This window comes from Hypanus sabinus, chromosome 23 (assembly GCF_030144855.1).
Source record: "Hypanus sabinus isolate sHypSab1 chromosome 23, sHypSab1.hap1, whole genome shotgun sequence".
NCBI lineage: Eukaryota > Metazoa > Chordata > Chondrichthyes > Myliobatiformes > Dasyatidae > Hypanus > Hypanus sabinus.
Genome location: NC_082728.1, coordinates 18,020,556 through 18,036,885, shown reverse-complemented (window position 1 = coordinate 18,036,885; position 16,330 = coordinate 18,020,556).

The window sequence follows — 16,330 nt, the reverse complement described above, 5'->3', positions numbered from 1 at the left end:
AACACGCACACACACACACACGCACATACGCACAAGCACCTGAAACTCATCAAGCTTTAGTTTGCCACTCTCATTAAGTTCACTGATTTCACTGGGAAATGTATTATGTCCACGTGTAGGTGTACAAAATAAAGGAAATGTACATGTATCTGGGAACCAGAAGAAACATCTTTTTGTCTGGAAAATTCACTAGTCTGCCCCACCAATTATTATCTAGATAATCTGAGTAATGCTTTCTGAAATAACCTTAACATGCTTTTTCAATGTTGACCTCAAACAACTCAGTCATTGAATATAACTATATCTGGGACTGATAGATTTTGGGTTATGAATAGAATCACAAGATTCGGGGACTAATTGGAATTAAGGATTGAGGAAAGGGGTTGGCCAAGACATTGAATGGTATTGCACTTACAGAAGGCAAAGAAGGAAGGTGGATTAGCATTGCCTAATTTTAGATTTTATTATTGGGCAGTTAATATTAGATATTTGATATGTTGGTTGAAGGATTGGGATGGATCTTTTAGCCCTCATTGGGTGAGCCTGGAAATTAAACCAGTACCAGGTTTTGCACTGGGTTCTATTTTGGGGATTTCTCTCCCTTTTGCTCTTTCTAAATTGCTGAAACGAATTGACAACCTGATAGTTAAACATACTTTACATATATGGTTTCAATTTCGGAAATTTTTTGGGTTGACTCAGTTTGTTTTAAATATTCCTATTGTATCCAATTGTTTTTTCCACCCTTCAATTATAGACCAAGCTTATTCGGCTTGGAAGACTAAGGGATTACTATGATTTTCTGATTTATTTTTGGATAATTGTTTTATGTCTTTTGAGCAATTATCTAACAAATATAATTTGCCTAGATTTCATTTTTTTAGGTATTTACAGATTAGGAATTTTTTAAATACTGTACTTCCTACTTTTCCAAATTTTGTGTCTTTAGGTATTTTGGAGAGTTTGTTTGAATTAAACCCCTTTCTAAAAGGGCTTATATCAAAACTTTATAATATAATTATGAAGATACATTCAGAGCCCCTTTATAAGACAAAAAATGATTGGGAAAGAGAGCTTAACCTTATTATTCCTATTGAGAATTGGGCTAGAATTCTTCAATTAGTTAATACATCATCTATATGTGCCAAACATTCATTAATACAGTTTAAAATCATACGTAGGGCCCATATGTCCAAGGATAAATTGGTTCATTTTTATTCCTATATAAATCCTATTTGTGATAGATGTCAATCTGAAATAGTGACTTTAACTCATATGTTCTGGTCGTGTCCGCTTTTGAAAAAATATTGGAAAGATATTTTTGATATTATCTCTGCAGTATTGAACCCCATCCTATTACTACAATTTTTGGTTTACCAATGATGGACTCACTTCATTTATCTTCTTCCGCCTGTCGAATGATTGCGTTTCTTACACTAATGGCTAGAAGATCTATTTTGTTGAATTGGAAGGAAATTAATCCTCCTACTGTATTTCATTGGTTTTCTCAAACCATGTTATGTTTAAATTTAGAAAAAATTAGAAGTGGTGTATTTGATACTTCTATTAAATTTGAAAAGATATGGAGACCATTTATTCAATATTTTCATATGATGTAATATGACCCTGTTTCAAGCCTATTTGATTTTCCAGTTTTGATTTTATATATGTTGAGAGGATCGGAGTTGACAACACTGATGATTTTGTATTTTTGTGAGATATTATAAACAGCCCTTTTTTTTCTTTTTCCAGTTTTTCTTTTTCTCTTTTTTCCTTTTTTGTTTTTTTCATTAATTATTAGATTAGTTTTTTTTGCATATTTTTTTTCTTTTTCTTTTTTCTGTTTTTTTTTAAAATTATATATTATGATATACCTAGATTTGCCTTGTTTATTTATATATTGTATCATACAAGATTTGGGAATACTCATTTATACTGTAATCATTGCTTATGTATTCTTTCATGTGCAGTTGAAACGTGTATGTTTGTAATCCCATTATCTATGTATCAATTGTATTTTGTTGATATTAATAACAATAATAAAAAGATTGAAAAAGAAAGAATGGTATTGCAGGCTTGTGGAGCTGTGTCACCTGTGCCTGCTCCTCCATCTTAAGTTCTATAGTGTGCTATATAAATAGAAATCATTGTGAAACATGGGAAGCTGAATACTTTCAAGAGCCAAATGCATGTAGATTGGCAGGCTAGGGTGTGGCTGGCACAAATAGTGCCCAGACTAAAGTCAGGAAGAGCCACAGGAAGAAAACAGAGCAGACCAAGTGGGTGATGTAGTGAAATGGCAATCTGAAGATTGTCATTGTTGTTCAGTTGAGTCCAACTCTTTGTGACCTCGTGGACCATAGGGTCCATAAGGTTTTCATGGCAAGATATGGAAGTAGATTGCCAAGCCTTTCTTCCCTGCAGGTACTACTGCTGCCCAGGTTGAGACCCAACTGAGTTTGAACTCAGGGCCGTCTGAAGTCCAGAGCTGATGCCACTACACCACCAGCCAACCCAATCTGAAGATAGGGCATTCCAAATGGAAGTGTGTGAAGCAAAAGGAATGCAGACTTTTAGGGAAAAGAATTACAGAGTTTTCAGGAGGAGGGCAAGGTAGTTAGATTAGGCTACATGGAACTAGAACGGATCCAATGAGCTTAACAGCTTCTTTTTGTGGTGATTTGGGAATCTGAACCTTGAATAAAGGTGGATAACAGCACTCAACTTCAATTGCCCCATCATTGATAAGTTCCATCAAGCAATGATCTTACTTTCAAGGACAACATGTCTAATTATCTCATGTTCTCATTAGTTATAGCTATTTATTTATACTTCCATTTGCACAGTTTGTTGTCTTCTGCACTCTGGTTGATCTTTTGTTGGTCCTTTAATAGTTACTATTCTATAGATATGCTGAGTATGCCGAAAAGAAAATGGATCTCAGGGTTGAGAGAAATGTACTTTGAAAATTTATTTACACTGATCTTTGAACTTTGAAAAGAAAGTGAAAGTGGGGAGAAAAATATACAGGACACTAATGTTTCCAATTTATTGGAGAGGTGTGGAGCACAAACGAAGGGACCTCATAGATAACAAATAATATCTCTAAGATGACACTTGCTGTTAATCAGCGGCACTAAAATGCATAAACAATACCTATTGAATGGAATAAAAACAGAAAATACTAGAAATACTAGGCAGGTCAGGCGGTATCTCCAAGAAACAGGGCTAACATCAACTAAGATATGGAAAGGGCAGAAGAAGCTCATTACACTGCAGTGTGAATATCTCTAATCCTGAAAGCTTGCCTCTGTTTCTCTTCCCTTAGATGATGCCCTATCTGCTGTGTATTTCCAACATGTTTTGTTCTTATTTATGATTTCAAATAACTGCAGATTATTTTGATTTGCACATACATATTAATCTAGCAGTCACAGCATTTCATGCTCTTAAGAATTGAAATTATCTGTTTAAAGGTTTTAAATAGTGAACTAACATTAGCCCCTGTCAGATATCAGCCGGCTGGTGGCGTAGTGGCATAGCGACCTTCGGAGTGAAGGCTCCCAGGTGCGACTCCAGCCAGCTCCTTTGCATGCTTTCCATTTGTGCTGGGTTGAGCGTTGAGCTAGCAAATAAGAATAGCTAATAGCAAATTTCTTAAAAAATAAGAAAGCCTGCTAAAAAAAAGACATCGTCACGACGGTGTCCGGATGACTCCATGCGGAGTTAAGGGCTTTCTTCTTCTTCTGTCAAATATCGACTATGATCTTATCAAGTGGAAACCCTGACACAAGGGGCTGAATGGCCTGCTCCTGCTTCTATCTTGAAGAAGGTCCTAAAGAATGGTCTGGACCGGAAAAGTCAGCTTTCCCGACCTGCTGGGTTACTTCAGCATTTTGTGTATGTTGCTTTGCATAATCTCTTGTGTTCCTGCTTCTATTCCTCATGTGCTTATGTTCTGTTGGCTACTATAGGGACTAATTATTATAGTCCAAAGTTTTATTGCAGGAGGAATTATATTTGGTTGCAGTACAAATTTCATATTTCTGAACAATACTGATAAGCAGTGAGACTGGAAATCTGTTGTGTGATTCTAGATTTTTCATTTCTCCTAACTAATTTGGCAATTGGGAATTCTGTCGTTGCATATTGTAGTAGACTAACACTCCTATCAAAAAACTAGCAGAACTGATAATTAGTGGATATATTTATCCAGTATTATGGGAATTAGTGAGTAATTTTTATCTTTAGCTGCTATACTGAGCTAGCTACTGGTCTGCAAAATGCGGTAGCAGAAAGGATTTAATTTCCTTTGCTCATCTTGTAGCTGTTTTAAGCTGGATAGGTTTGCCTTGAGGAAGTACTTCTGTATTGTAAGCAATGTTAAAAGCAATAAGAGCTGTTCGGTAACACAAGTGATGTTCTCCCGTTGAGTTCCTCAAAGCTGGCTCTGTGGGTGTTTATTCCCATCTCTAATCTAAGTCACTTTGTCCTGTCATCAGGGTGACGCCGATGGATAAGTCATGCCATCGAGGTGGCCAACTCACGTCTCCCCAAAAAGATCCTTGACTCCCAATTGAAAGAAGGTCAGTGAGCCCCAGGTGGGCAAGGAAGCACTTCAAAAGTAAGGTCAAAGTCAGTCTGAAGAAATTCAACATTACATCTAAAAACCGGGAAGACATTTACACCCAATAGATACCCCTGGAGGAAATCTGCTCAAGTGGGAGGATATGCTACATGAAAACGACCTCTGCTGTAGAACAGCAATGAACAAATGGCAGCTGAGAAAGGAGGCACCGAACAACCCAAAGACCCAACCATTAATCATAACTCCCACTTAGTCTTGCCTGCACTTCACCAGAATATGTGGGTCCTGGATCGGGCTGTACAGCTGCATGAGGACCCATCAGTGCACCAATTCTGTAGGAGAACTGCATACTTGACTCAAGTGCTCGCACTATTGCTACTATCATTCTGTTCTTTATTCACTAATTTCAAGCAGAAACAACTGTGTTGTATTGCAATTGTTCAAACTGGTATTAACCTCATGAAGCTCTTGTGGTGAACTACATATACCTGTCTGGACACCCCCCCCCCCCCCCCGACTGCCCCTGTGGCTCCACCCACAGACCCCGGTATAAAGGCAATTGGAGGCACAGACCCTTTCTCAGTCTCCAGGATGTTGTGTGGTGGTCACTTGCTGCTTGTGCTTTCTTCCAGCTAATAAAAGCCTACCTTAAGCCACGTCTCAGAGTTATTGATGGTGCAACAGCTCTGTTCGAAAACGTGGCATCTAAAACGTTTCTTCTGTTCAAAAGATTCAACCAATTCTTGCACTCAGAAGCATTCTGGGCATTTCTAACCATGGTAAATAGCAGGACAGTAAACATTACATCCATTTGCTCACTTCCAGATTAAGCTTTGGTGTGTGAATCTGTGGATCATTCACTGTTCCCATAATCTCCGCAGGAAGCTACACTTGCAAGTAGTACAAGTCAGAAGCATTCACTGGGGACCATTATCCAATCATCAATCAATTGGATAACTGGCTCTGCTGGGAAAACAAAGATCACAATTTTGACATACAACATCAACTCTAGCCTAATAAATTTTGAAACTGTTGGAAACACTCAGCAGGTCAGACAGCATCTGTGGAAAGAGAAATGGAGTCAGCATGTTGGGTTGAAGACCTTTAATCAGAACTGGAGAAGACACCAAATAAATTTCATATAAGTTGCAGGCAGAACGGGGATGGATGAGGAAAGACCTCACTGAAACCTGTTGAATATTGAAAGGCTTAGATACAGTGGACATGAAGAGAGTGTTTCCTATAGAGGGGAGCCCATGGTCGGAGTGCACAGCTTCAGAATAAACAGACTTCTCTTGAGAACAGAGGAGTAGAGGAATTTCTTCAGTCAGGTGGTGGTGGATCGGTGGAATTCATTGCCAGATGCCATTTTGGAGGCCATCATTGAGTAAATTTAAAGCAGAGGCTGATAGGTTTTTGATTAGTAAGGGCACCAATGGTTACAGGAAGAAGGCAGGAGAATGGGATTGAAAGGGATATTAAACCAGCCATATTGGATGGGTGATGGCAGACCTGAAGAGTTGAATAGTTCCATTCTGATCCTATGCCTTGTGCGGGGTATGGTTTGGACAATGGGAATGTTTCTGATAGGGTGGTGCTGGAGCTGTCATGAGGATGAAATAATTTTCTTAAAAATTGAATTGAAGAGTTTGAGTGAGATGACAGGAATCGATACTACTTGACCTGTGCAATATTTCCATTATCTGCTCCTTTAACCTGATTTCCAGTATCTGCAATTTTTGTTCTGAATTTCATCATCTCCAGCATCTTGTTAACCCTATTTTCTGTTCCCCTTGAAGTTGCAGTCACCTAGCTATAGCTTCCTTTCCAAGCATTCCCCATTCCCAGACCTGAAGCCATGGTTTCATTAGTTTCCCTGATAGCTATCATAACTTTGGCATCATCTCTGTAAAGTGGGACAATGGAATCGATAATACATGTACAAGTCATAATTATTTCTGAAAGCATTTTCTTCTTGAAAATCCTCATGCAGATCCATGTTATTTTCTTTCATAAATGGTTAATGAGCCCAGACTTGAGTTATGGGTAATCAAATGCATATTTCACCCCTTCACTCTGCTTCATTTACAATTGTGTTAATTAATCAAATGTTCTTTTTGTTTTGCAGTTGATTGAAAAACAACCAATTTATAAATAAAGTAGAAATATAGTGGAAGGAGCATTGACTTGAGAGGGAAAATGAGAGTGCAGATGTAGAGATTTTAGGTTTAGCATACAGACTCGGGAAACTTTCCAGCACAAACTCCAGGTCATTATCAACCTTCATTTGCCATTAGAGGAGCACTTTAAAAGAAAATCATCCTCATTCACATTAAAAATCTCAAAAGTGAATTTTGTGCATAGTTTGCACAAAATGCTGGAGGAACTCAGCAGGTCAAGCAGCACCTATGGAAGGGAATAGACAACCAAAAGACCAGAAATAGTGAAATTTTATCCCCCTCCATAAATATTTTCTGACCTGCTGAGTTCCTCCAGCATTTTGTGTGTGTTGTTCTGTTTCCAGTTTCTGCAGTATCACTTGTATCAGTATATGATTCCTTAAGGTTGTTATAGCCGGGGGAGTTTGTGAGGAAAAGCTTCCACTACCCATTAAGTGCTCCCAATGGTGCACATCTCAATTAACCTCTGACTCCTGTCCTTCATGAGTGGCTTAGCTACTAAGCCTGACAGAATCATTTCTACTGACTAGAAAAAGCGGCAAAAGCAGGTTGCTGGCACCTTAAACCAGTCGCTTCCGGAAGATGAGGCTCATCAGCCATGGTTGCCAGCTCATATAGGAGAAGGAATACTCTGATCTCAAATCTCCACTGGGCTATGCCAACTCATGGGCTTGGCTTCGAGAGTAAACCTGTAGGAAAGTTACTGAGCTGGAGTCCCTAAAGCAGTCCAACATAGAGTTCTACACGGATTAACTAATCCTGTGATGTTGCTGGTGCCAAACTGTTGCTTTGGATTTATCAACTCCATGGAGGGAGGGAGCTGCTGCTTGGGCAACAGCCTGCTATCCATATTGTCCCTCCTTGGCTTGTGTGTCAGGTAGGATGCAGTATCCATGGTCAACCCTAACCAAGAGAGGGCCTCTAGTGCATGGCTGATTCCTTAAGGTGATAGGATGGTGCATTATCTTATACACTTACCCTTGACCTGGTAGTTTGAATACTAGCAACAGAACTACGAGCTGCGAGCGCTGCACAGAGAGCTGCTTTGGAGATGATCAGTGCAGCAAAGAGATTGTAAGGGGCTTCCCTTTTAATTAAAATGTGTAAATATACCACTGCTATGATCTATTCATTTTGTAGATTGATAAAAATCAGGAGAAGTGGACAGACCACAAATTGCCTTGAAGTTCAACAGAATATTGAAGCAAGTGGATTAAATGTTGCCTGTCAAGGAGACGTGAACAGAATAGTGTTGCACTGTAGAGTGGTTTCAGGTTACAGCTATTGAGACAAAATAATAACTTCCATCTATATAACATCTTAAATGATGTGCCAAAAATCTTCACAGATGACAGGGTAGATAATTTAAAACTAGGCAAAAGTATAGGATTAAGTAAGGACTTGGCAAGAGAAAATCATATATAAAATGTTTAGGGATGGTACTCATCAACTGAAGGTGCAGCTGGCAATGAAGTATTGATGAAATCTGTAAATATTTTTGATCAAAATTGGAGGAACACAGATAACTCACATAAATGAAAAATTTAGAGGTGCGACAATTGAGGGCAGAAGATAAAGGAGGAAAAGGTCGCAACCCAACTGAGAAACAGTGGAGGGGTGAGGGATGAATGGAATCTCAGCAAAGATCCAGGGCGGCCCAGTAGTGTGGTGGTTTGCACCCAAAGCACCAGGTTCAATTCCCATCGAGATTCTTAAGGAGTTTGTATGTTCCCCCCATGACAGTGTAGGTTTCCTCCAGTTTCTCCAGTTTCCTCGCACAGTCCAAAGATGTCTGGATTGGTAGGTTAATTGGTCATTGTAAATTGTCCCGTGATTAGACTAGGGTTAAATTGGGCAGTGCGGCTCTAAGGGCTGGAAGGAGCTATTCTGCACTGTATCTCAATAACATTTGAATGGCTTCAAGTTTACAGAGACTGAACAGCTGAAGCCAGAGGTAACAAAATCAAGGACAAGGGTTACAATGTCAGTACAGATCTGATGAGGGAAGTTAGGTGAAGCGAAAGGGATGAAAAATGGACAGCATTAGTGATGGAACATGTCTTAGTTCTGAAACTCAGCTAACAGTCAAATATTATACCCAAAAAGATATGCTTTGTTATTGTGAACTGCATACAGGAACTAGGAAGTGGACTTAAAAAAAAACAATTAATGCAACTTTGGAAAAATGTTATACAGTGCAATTGGCAACAGAAGTGGATAGAGTGCTAAAGGAGGCAATATGGCATGCTTGCCTTCATCAAATGGGTCACCGAGTGCAAAGGTCAGGAAGTCATATAGCAGTTGTATAAAACTTCAGCTCAATCACTTTTGGAAGTATTGCGCTCATTTCTGGGTGCCACATTGCAGGAATGATGACTTTTGATAGGGTGCAGTAGATGTTCAGCAGGATGTTGCCTGGATTGGAGAGTATTAGCTATGAGGTGAGTATAGTCACCGTCTCATCTGAACCCTTAGTGCTTAGGTGGCACATGGGGCCTCAAGTTTAGTCATACTCTATTATTTTTCCTCCATCATTGGAGGCTAAGAGGTGACCTGATAGAAGTATATACAATCATGGGAGACATTGGGTAGATAATCAGAGTCTTTTTCTCAGGGTGTAAATTTCAAATACTAGAGGGCATAACTTTAATGTGAGAAGGGGAAATGTAAAGCAAGTTTTTTTTTAACATAGGGAGTGGTAGATACCGGGGACTTGCTGCCAGGGAAGCAGATGCAATGGCAATATTTAAGAGGTATTTGGACAGGCACATGAAGAGGTAGTGATCAGAGGGATATGAATCATGTGCAGGCAGATGGGGTTAGTTGGCATGGCAACATGGTGGGCCAATAGATCTGTTACATTCTCTATATGCTATATATTACATTCTATGTTCAATATTCTATATGCCCCAGGAATATAGGGTTCCTGGGATTCATTTCAGAAATACACTGTACGAAACTGGAGAAGACTGGTTGACCTTGTAGCAAACTACAGTTTCATAATTGAAGTATTACATCCAATTCTGGTCACTAGTCTTTGGGACAGATACTTAGGATCTTGGAGAGACTACGGGAAAGATTACTTGATTAGTTCTAGGGATAAAGGACTTCAACGATCCCAGATGGGCTTACTCTCCCTGGAACAAACAAGACTGCAAAGAATTCAGAGAAGATAGCAAACTTGTGTCTGGTTTTGTAAGGACAATAGATGGCAGCTGTTCCCATTCATCATGGTTCACAGACCACAGTGGCAGGATTTATTTTTTTGTGTAAATTATATGAGCTGTGTTTGATGACAAAACATCAGGAATCTATACAGCCATTCAAAGTTGTGGAAGCAGGAACAATCATGAAAGGGGCCTCTGAAACGGAATTGGAAAGGCAGAAATAGAATGATGTACAGGGATGCTTTTTGGAATTGAGCCAACATGATCACCTCTGGCAGGAGCAGGCACTGACCTGAAGAGTTGTGCAGTAAGAATTTACATTTTTATTTGTTATTAATTTTATTTATAAATTGAGCATGGAACAGGCCCACCTGGCCCAGTGAGCTAAATTGCCAAACAAACCAACCTATTTGATCCCAGCCTAATCACAGAACAAGTTACAATGACCAATTAATCTACTACTGTTACTTCTTTGGACTGTGCATGGAAACCAGAATACCTGAAAGAAACTGGTGTGATCATGGTGAGGATAAACTCCTTAGAAAGGACATTGTAATCGAACTCCAGACTCCAGAACACTCTGAGCAATGCTGCCATTGAGCCCACTAATTGTCTTTGATTATAAAGTGTAGAAGCACAAGCACCAGGAGTGCACAGAAAAGCCATTAGGTTCTTGGAATTCGTTTTAGAGTTGCAGTGTTCAAAAGCAGCCAAGTTTTTTCAAGATCAGTAAATGTCTGTAGAAGTTTTGTAATAAATGACACTTGCAGGGTGTTTTTAATAAGATTGTGAATAGAATGATTATCTAATGGTAAGTGTGAGATCTATAACTTTAAACTGCAAAAAGTGATTTGAAGTAAGTGATGCGAAAGAACTTGTATAAAGCTGATGTGGGACCAAGTGGAAATAGACTCATGTGTATGGTCTGTTTTGAATCTCCTGGACTCCTGTTGCCCTGAGGAAAATCCACAGCCTGCACCATGGGCTAGTAATGAGATATAACTGTCTGTAGCTATTTTGCAAACTCTGGACTGAGCTGTGTGAGTGAGAAATTGGTTGGGGCAAAGGTGAATTTATGAGCAGTGACGCTGACCTAATTCTAAATTTCAAGTTAAAGCTGCCTGCGTTTGTGCCGAGATTGCCAAAGTTATACCAGAGGCCTTGAAGCTATGCTGTATTTGCATGCGGAAAGCATTCGCCAGCATTTTAATTTGCAATTTTTTGTGAAAGGCAATGCAGGTGATTAACACAAAGCAAGCCTTCTTGTGTTAGTTCAAGCAAATCTGTCACTACTCGTGCAGAGGTGATTTCTATTAGACAACAGCCTTTGACAGTAGTTTGATCTCTTCACGTAGAATGACAGGCAGACTTTACAGGAATTTGTGTTCAGCCTGTCTTGCATCAGCATCACGGGCCGTGTCTTATTTCATAGTGTTAGTAAAGTATATCTATGTATTTGTTATAATCCAAAAATACAATCTATTATTGCTTTGAAAATAGGGCAGAAATCCTGTTGCAACCCATAATGATTTGGAGAAAAAAACATATTCCTTTAAACACTAAAGACACTGAAGTCTCAGAGATTAGTTGAATTCTCATATGGGGATATCAAAGGAAAAATAGGTTTGACAAGATCTTTCAGACTCAAGTTTTCCATGTCAGTATTCAAACATTTTGAATGACATAAGAAGCTGTTGCTTTTGTAGTTCTTGAGTTGAGAGAATTCCTAGCATTGTTGAACCAAGTCCTTTGATGTCAGTTAATATGCATTTCCTTTGCATTTATTATGAAGGATTATTGGATAGAGTCACTTTCAAATCAGACAGCAATGGCTTCAAGCATTCCAAATTTGAACTTGTCTCTTTGCTGAAGTAGCCTTAGTTAAGGTATGGTTAGAGCAAACACAGCTTTCAAAGTTCTCCTGTTGCCTGCCAAAGCTTTAAGGGGGTTTTTGGCGAAATAAAAATGTAAGAAGTGAAGAAGGAATAGATTATATAGTCCCATGAAGCTGCTTCACCATCCATTGTGATTTTGGCTGGTCCTTTGTCCCAGAGCATTTTCCTGCCCAGTCGCCATATCCATCAATTCCCTTGATGGTCAAAAATAGATGACCCTTGCCAATAAGTTAAGTGAATGAGCTTCTACATCTTAGGCAGAAGACTCCAAAAAGTTATAACCATCTCCATAAAGAAATTTCCCCTCACCTCATCAGGAGATCATGCCCCATAGTTTAGACTGTGATGTAAGAAACAGCTTCTTAAAATCTAATTTTAATCCTTCTCAGAACCAGGAATGTTTGATGAGATCACCTTTCATTCTACTAAATTCCAGTGACTATCAGCCAAACTTAATCTCTCCTTATGGGTCTTCTCATCACCTTAGTCAGCCTTGGGAATGTAAATTACATTGATTCTAAGGCAAGTATGTCATTGGTGTAGATATCAGAACATTAATAGAACTACATATGTGGTCTTATCAAATCTCTGTACAATGGTAACAAGGTTTCCTTGCTTTTGCATCCCAAACTCCCTGCAATAAAGGACAATGTAACATTTTCCTTTAAATTGTTTGTGAGTTTATTTTCTGCATGCCATGAAAGAGAAAAACATTTTTCTTTCTGCAGAACTCATTGAATTCAAAGTTTCAAGTAATTTTATTATCAAAGTACATACAGCATATGTCATCATATACCACCATGTGATTCATTTTCTTGCAGCTATTCCCATTAAATAAAAAGAAACACAACTGAATCAATGAAAAGATACACACAAGAAAGACGGTCAAGCAACAAATAGAGCAAATGCAAAAAAAAATTAAAAAGCAATAAATATCAAAGACAATGGGATGAAGAGTCCTTGAAAGTGAATCCGTCAGTTGTGGGAATAGTTCAATATTGGATTGAGTGATGCTGAGTGAAGTTATCCCCTCTGGTTCAAGATGGTTGAGGGGGTAATGACTGTTCCTGAAGTTGAGGGGGTAATGACTGTTCCTGAAGTTGGTGGTGCAGGACCTGAGGTTCCATCTTGATGGCAGTAGTGAGAAGAAAGCATAGCGTGGATAGTGAAGGTCCTTGAAGATGGATGTTGGTTTCCTTGAACAGCACTATTTGTATATGTGTTCAGTAGTGCTTTTCACAATTTAAAAAGTATTAATCTTAAAAATCTTCCCACTAATGTGAATAACCTAATTTTAATTAATTTTTTTAGAGCTGTAGCTCAGGATAGGCCCTTATGGCCCTTCAATTCACTCAGCCAGCAACACTCTGATTCAACCCTGGCCTAATCATGGGATAATTTACAATGACCAATTAATCTACTAAGTGGTACATCTTTGGACTCTGGGAGGACTCAGTTAAATTTTGTTTAAATAAGGGCCTGGTACAAAGTTCAAAGTAACTTTTATTACCAAAAAACATATAGGTCACCATATACAACACTGAGATTTACTTTCCTGGGGGCATACTCAGCAAATCAATAGAATAGCAACTATAACAGGATCAATGAAAAATCAACTGGAGTGCAGAAGACAACAGATTGTGCCGATGCAAATATAACTAAATAGCAATAAATAATGAGAACATGAAATAACAAGATGAGAAGTTCTTAAAGTGAGACCATTGGTTGTGGGAACATCTCAATGGATAGGCAAGTGAGTATAGTTATCCCCTTTTGTCCGAGAGCCTGATGGTTGAGTGGTGGTAACTATTCTTAAAACAGGTGGTGCAAGTCTTGAGGTTCTTGTACCTTCTGCCTGATGGCAGCAGCAAGAAGAGAGGTGGGGATCTCTGATGATGGATGCTGCTTTCTCACGGTAGCGTTTCATGCAGATGTGCTCAATGGTTGAGAGGGCTTTACTTGGTGGAATCCACTACCTTTTGTAGGATTTTTCATTCAAGGGCATTGATATTTCCATAATGGGCCATGACACAGCCAGAGAATACAGTCTCCACTACACATCTTATAGCAGAGGTGTCATCAGCAAATTTGTACAATACATTGGAGCTGTGCTTAGCCACACAGTCATACTGTTATTGTAAAACAAGTAGAGCAGAGGGCTAAGCACACAGCCTTGTGTTGGACCTGTGCTGATGAAGATCATGCAGGAGATGTTGCCAATCTAAACTGACTGTGGTCTGCAAGCGAGGAAATCCAGGATCCAATTGCACAAGGAGGTTTGATGCCAAGGTCTAGGAGCTTATTGATTAGTTTTGAGGGGATGATGGTATTGAATACTGAGCTGCGGTCAATAAAGAGCATCCTGATGTATGCATCTTTGTTGTCCAGATGTTCCAGGACTGTGTGAAGAGCCAGCGAGATGGCATCTGCTGTCGAGCTGTTGCTCCAGGAGGCAAATTCGAGCAGATGCAAGTCACCTCTCAGGCAGGAGCTGATATGCTCCATCAGAAACCTCTCAAAACAGTTCATCTGGGAGATAGTCATTGAGGCAGGTCACTATGCTCTTCTTAGGCACTGGCATAATTGAAGCGTGCTTGAATCAGGTGGATACCACACACTGCTGAAGTGAGAGGTTAAAGATTTTAGTGAACACACCAGCCAGCTGGTCAGCACAATTCTTTATTCCAGGTATCCTGTCCACTTCGTATGTTTTCCATGGATTCACCCTTCTGAAGGCAGCCCACACGTCAGCTTCAGATAATGAGATCAAAGTTCATCGGAGAAGTGGGGGTTTGCGAAGGTACCATCATGTTCTGATAGTCGAAGTGAGCATAGAAATCTTGTGGTACATCTTTAATAACAATCTATAAACAACTTGTTTATTCTTGGTTTATCTTCTAACCAATATATTACCCAGGTTTTTAGCCTTCTGAGCCCAAACTTTGTATAACAAACTTATCATATGATTTCTAAATATCTGTATATAATATATTAATTGGTTATCTTCATCTACTGTTGTTATTTATCGCTACAAAAAACCTCCAGTATATTTTTTCTATATAGCCTTTCCTTCTTCATACAGTTATCTTGTGTTTCCCTACTAATTTATTTCTATTAACTACCTTGCCGTTGTGTAATTAATTATGCATTTGGACTCATTTCCCTTGTTATTCCCTCTCTCCTTTCTTGTATTGTAGTGTTACAGTAGCTATCTTCTTACTACTCAGAAATCTAGATAAGAATCTGAATGCATCCATTAGGTTTGTGTAGAAATCTGGAGCATTGGCTATCACACAGATGTTTTAGCCAGTTTTAGTCCACTTCATGTTCCGATACTTCCTCTTTCATATTAATGACTTTAGTTGATGAGGTTGTATATTTGGCAAAGTGTACTCAACTCATTTGTTATGTGTCGTGTCACATGATGAGGACAATCATGATCTTTCCAGAGCCATCGGAAGATAGGTCTTTGCCTATGCAAGGCCATTTGCTGCTGTGTGTGCCTCAAGAGGTTTGTTAAGATTGCGTGAGGGCTTCATCATCTATGACGTGCATGCGCATGGAAAGTAGGGTGCCAGACCATTTTAGCATCACTGAGATAAAATGAACTCGTGTAAAGCAGGCCCCAACTGGAAAGCCTTTGCTCAGAGCCTATGATTATTCAGTTGGTGTATGGAGTATTCAAGAAATTGAGTCTTAGCCAAATTCAGTTTTTTCTCTTACTCTACCCTCTACTCTACTCTAACATTATCTGGACTCTCAATCATTTTTTTTTCCAATGCTGCCTAATAACAACCCACCAACAACTGGTTATCCCATTCTACCTATAGATGTTCAGGTTTCCATTTGGTTCTACACAAGCAGGTGCAGAAACAGATTCTTCAGCATTTTTGCACAAGAGCGTTGTTAAATAAACAGAACCCTCATTTATTGAAGGCAGGAACTGTCAATTAACAAGTGATGTCTGGCTACAGTTAAATGATGCAGACCATTTCAAAGTGTTATCAAGTACGTACACAGTTTGTCACCATATACTGTCCTGAGATTCATTTTCTTGCAGGCTTTCACAGCAAAACAAAGAAATACAATAGAATCAAAGAAAACAAACTTCTCAAGAACAAATAAATAAACAATGCTGAGTATCTGAGTAGTGAAGCCCTTGAAAGTGAGTCCGTAGGTTATGGAATTCATTCAGTTTTGAGTTGAGTGGAGGTATCCATGCTGATTAAGGAAATCTGATCGTTGAAGGGTAATAACAGTTCCTGAACTAGGTGCTGTGGGGTCTAAGGCTCTTGGATTTTATATATTGTTATCCAATATGGTGATGACCTACTGGTGTTTTTGACCTTCAATATCCCTTTGTAGCATCTTTGTACGACCCTCACCTCATGTCAGTTCATAATCCAGCCCTCTATATTTCTCACCCCAGTTCTCTCTCACATTCCTCCAATTCTGGTAATCCGTCACTTTCATCTCTGTGCACCTCCAATCTGCAGGAAA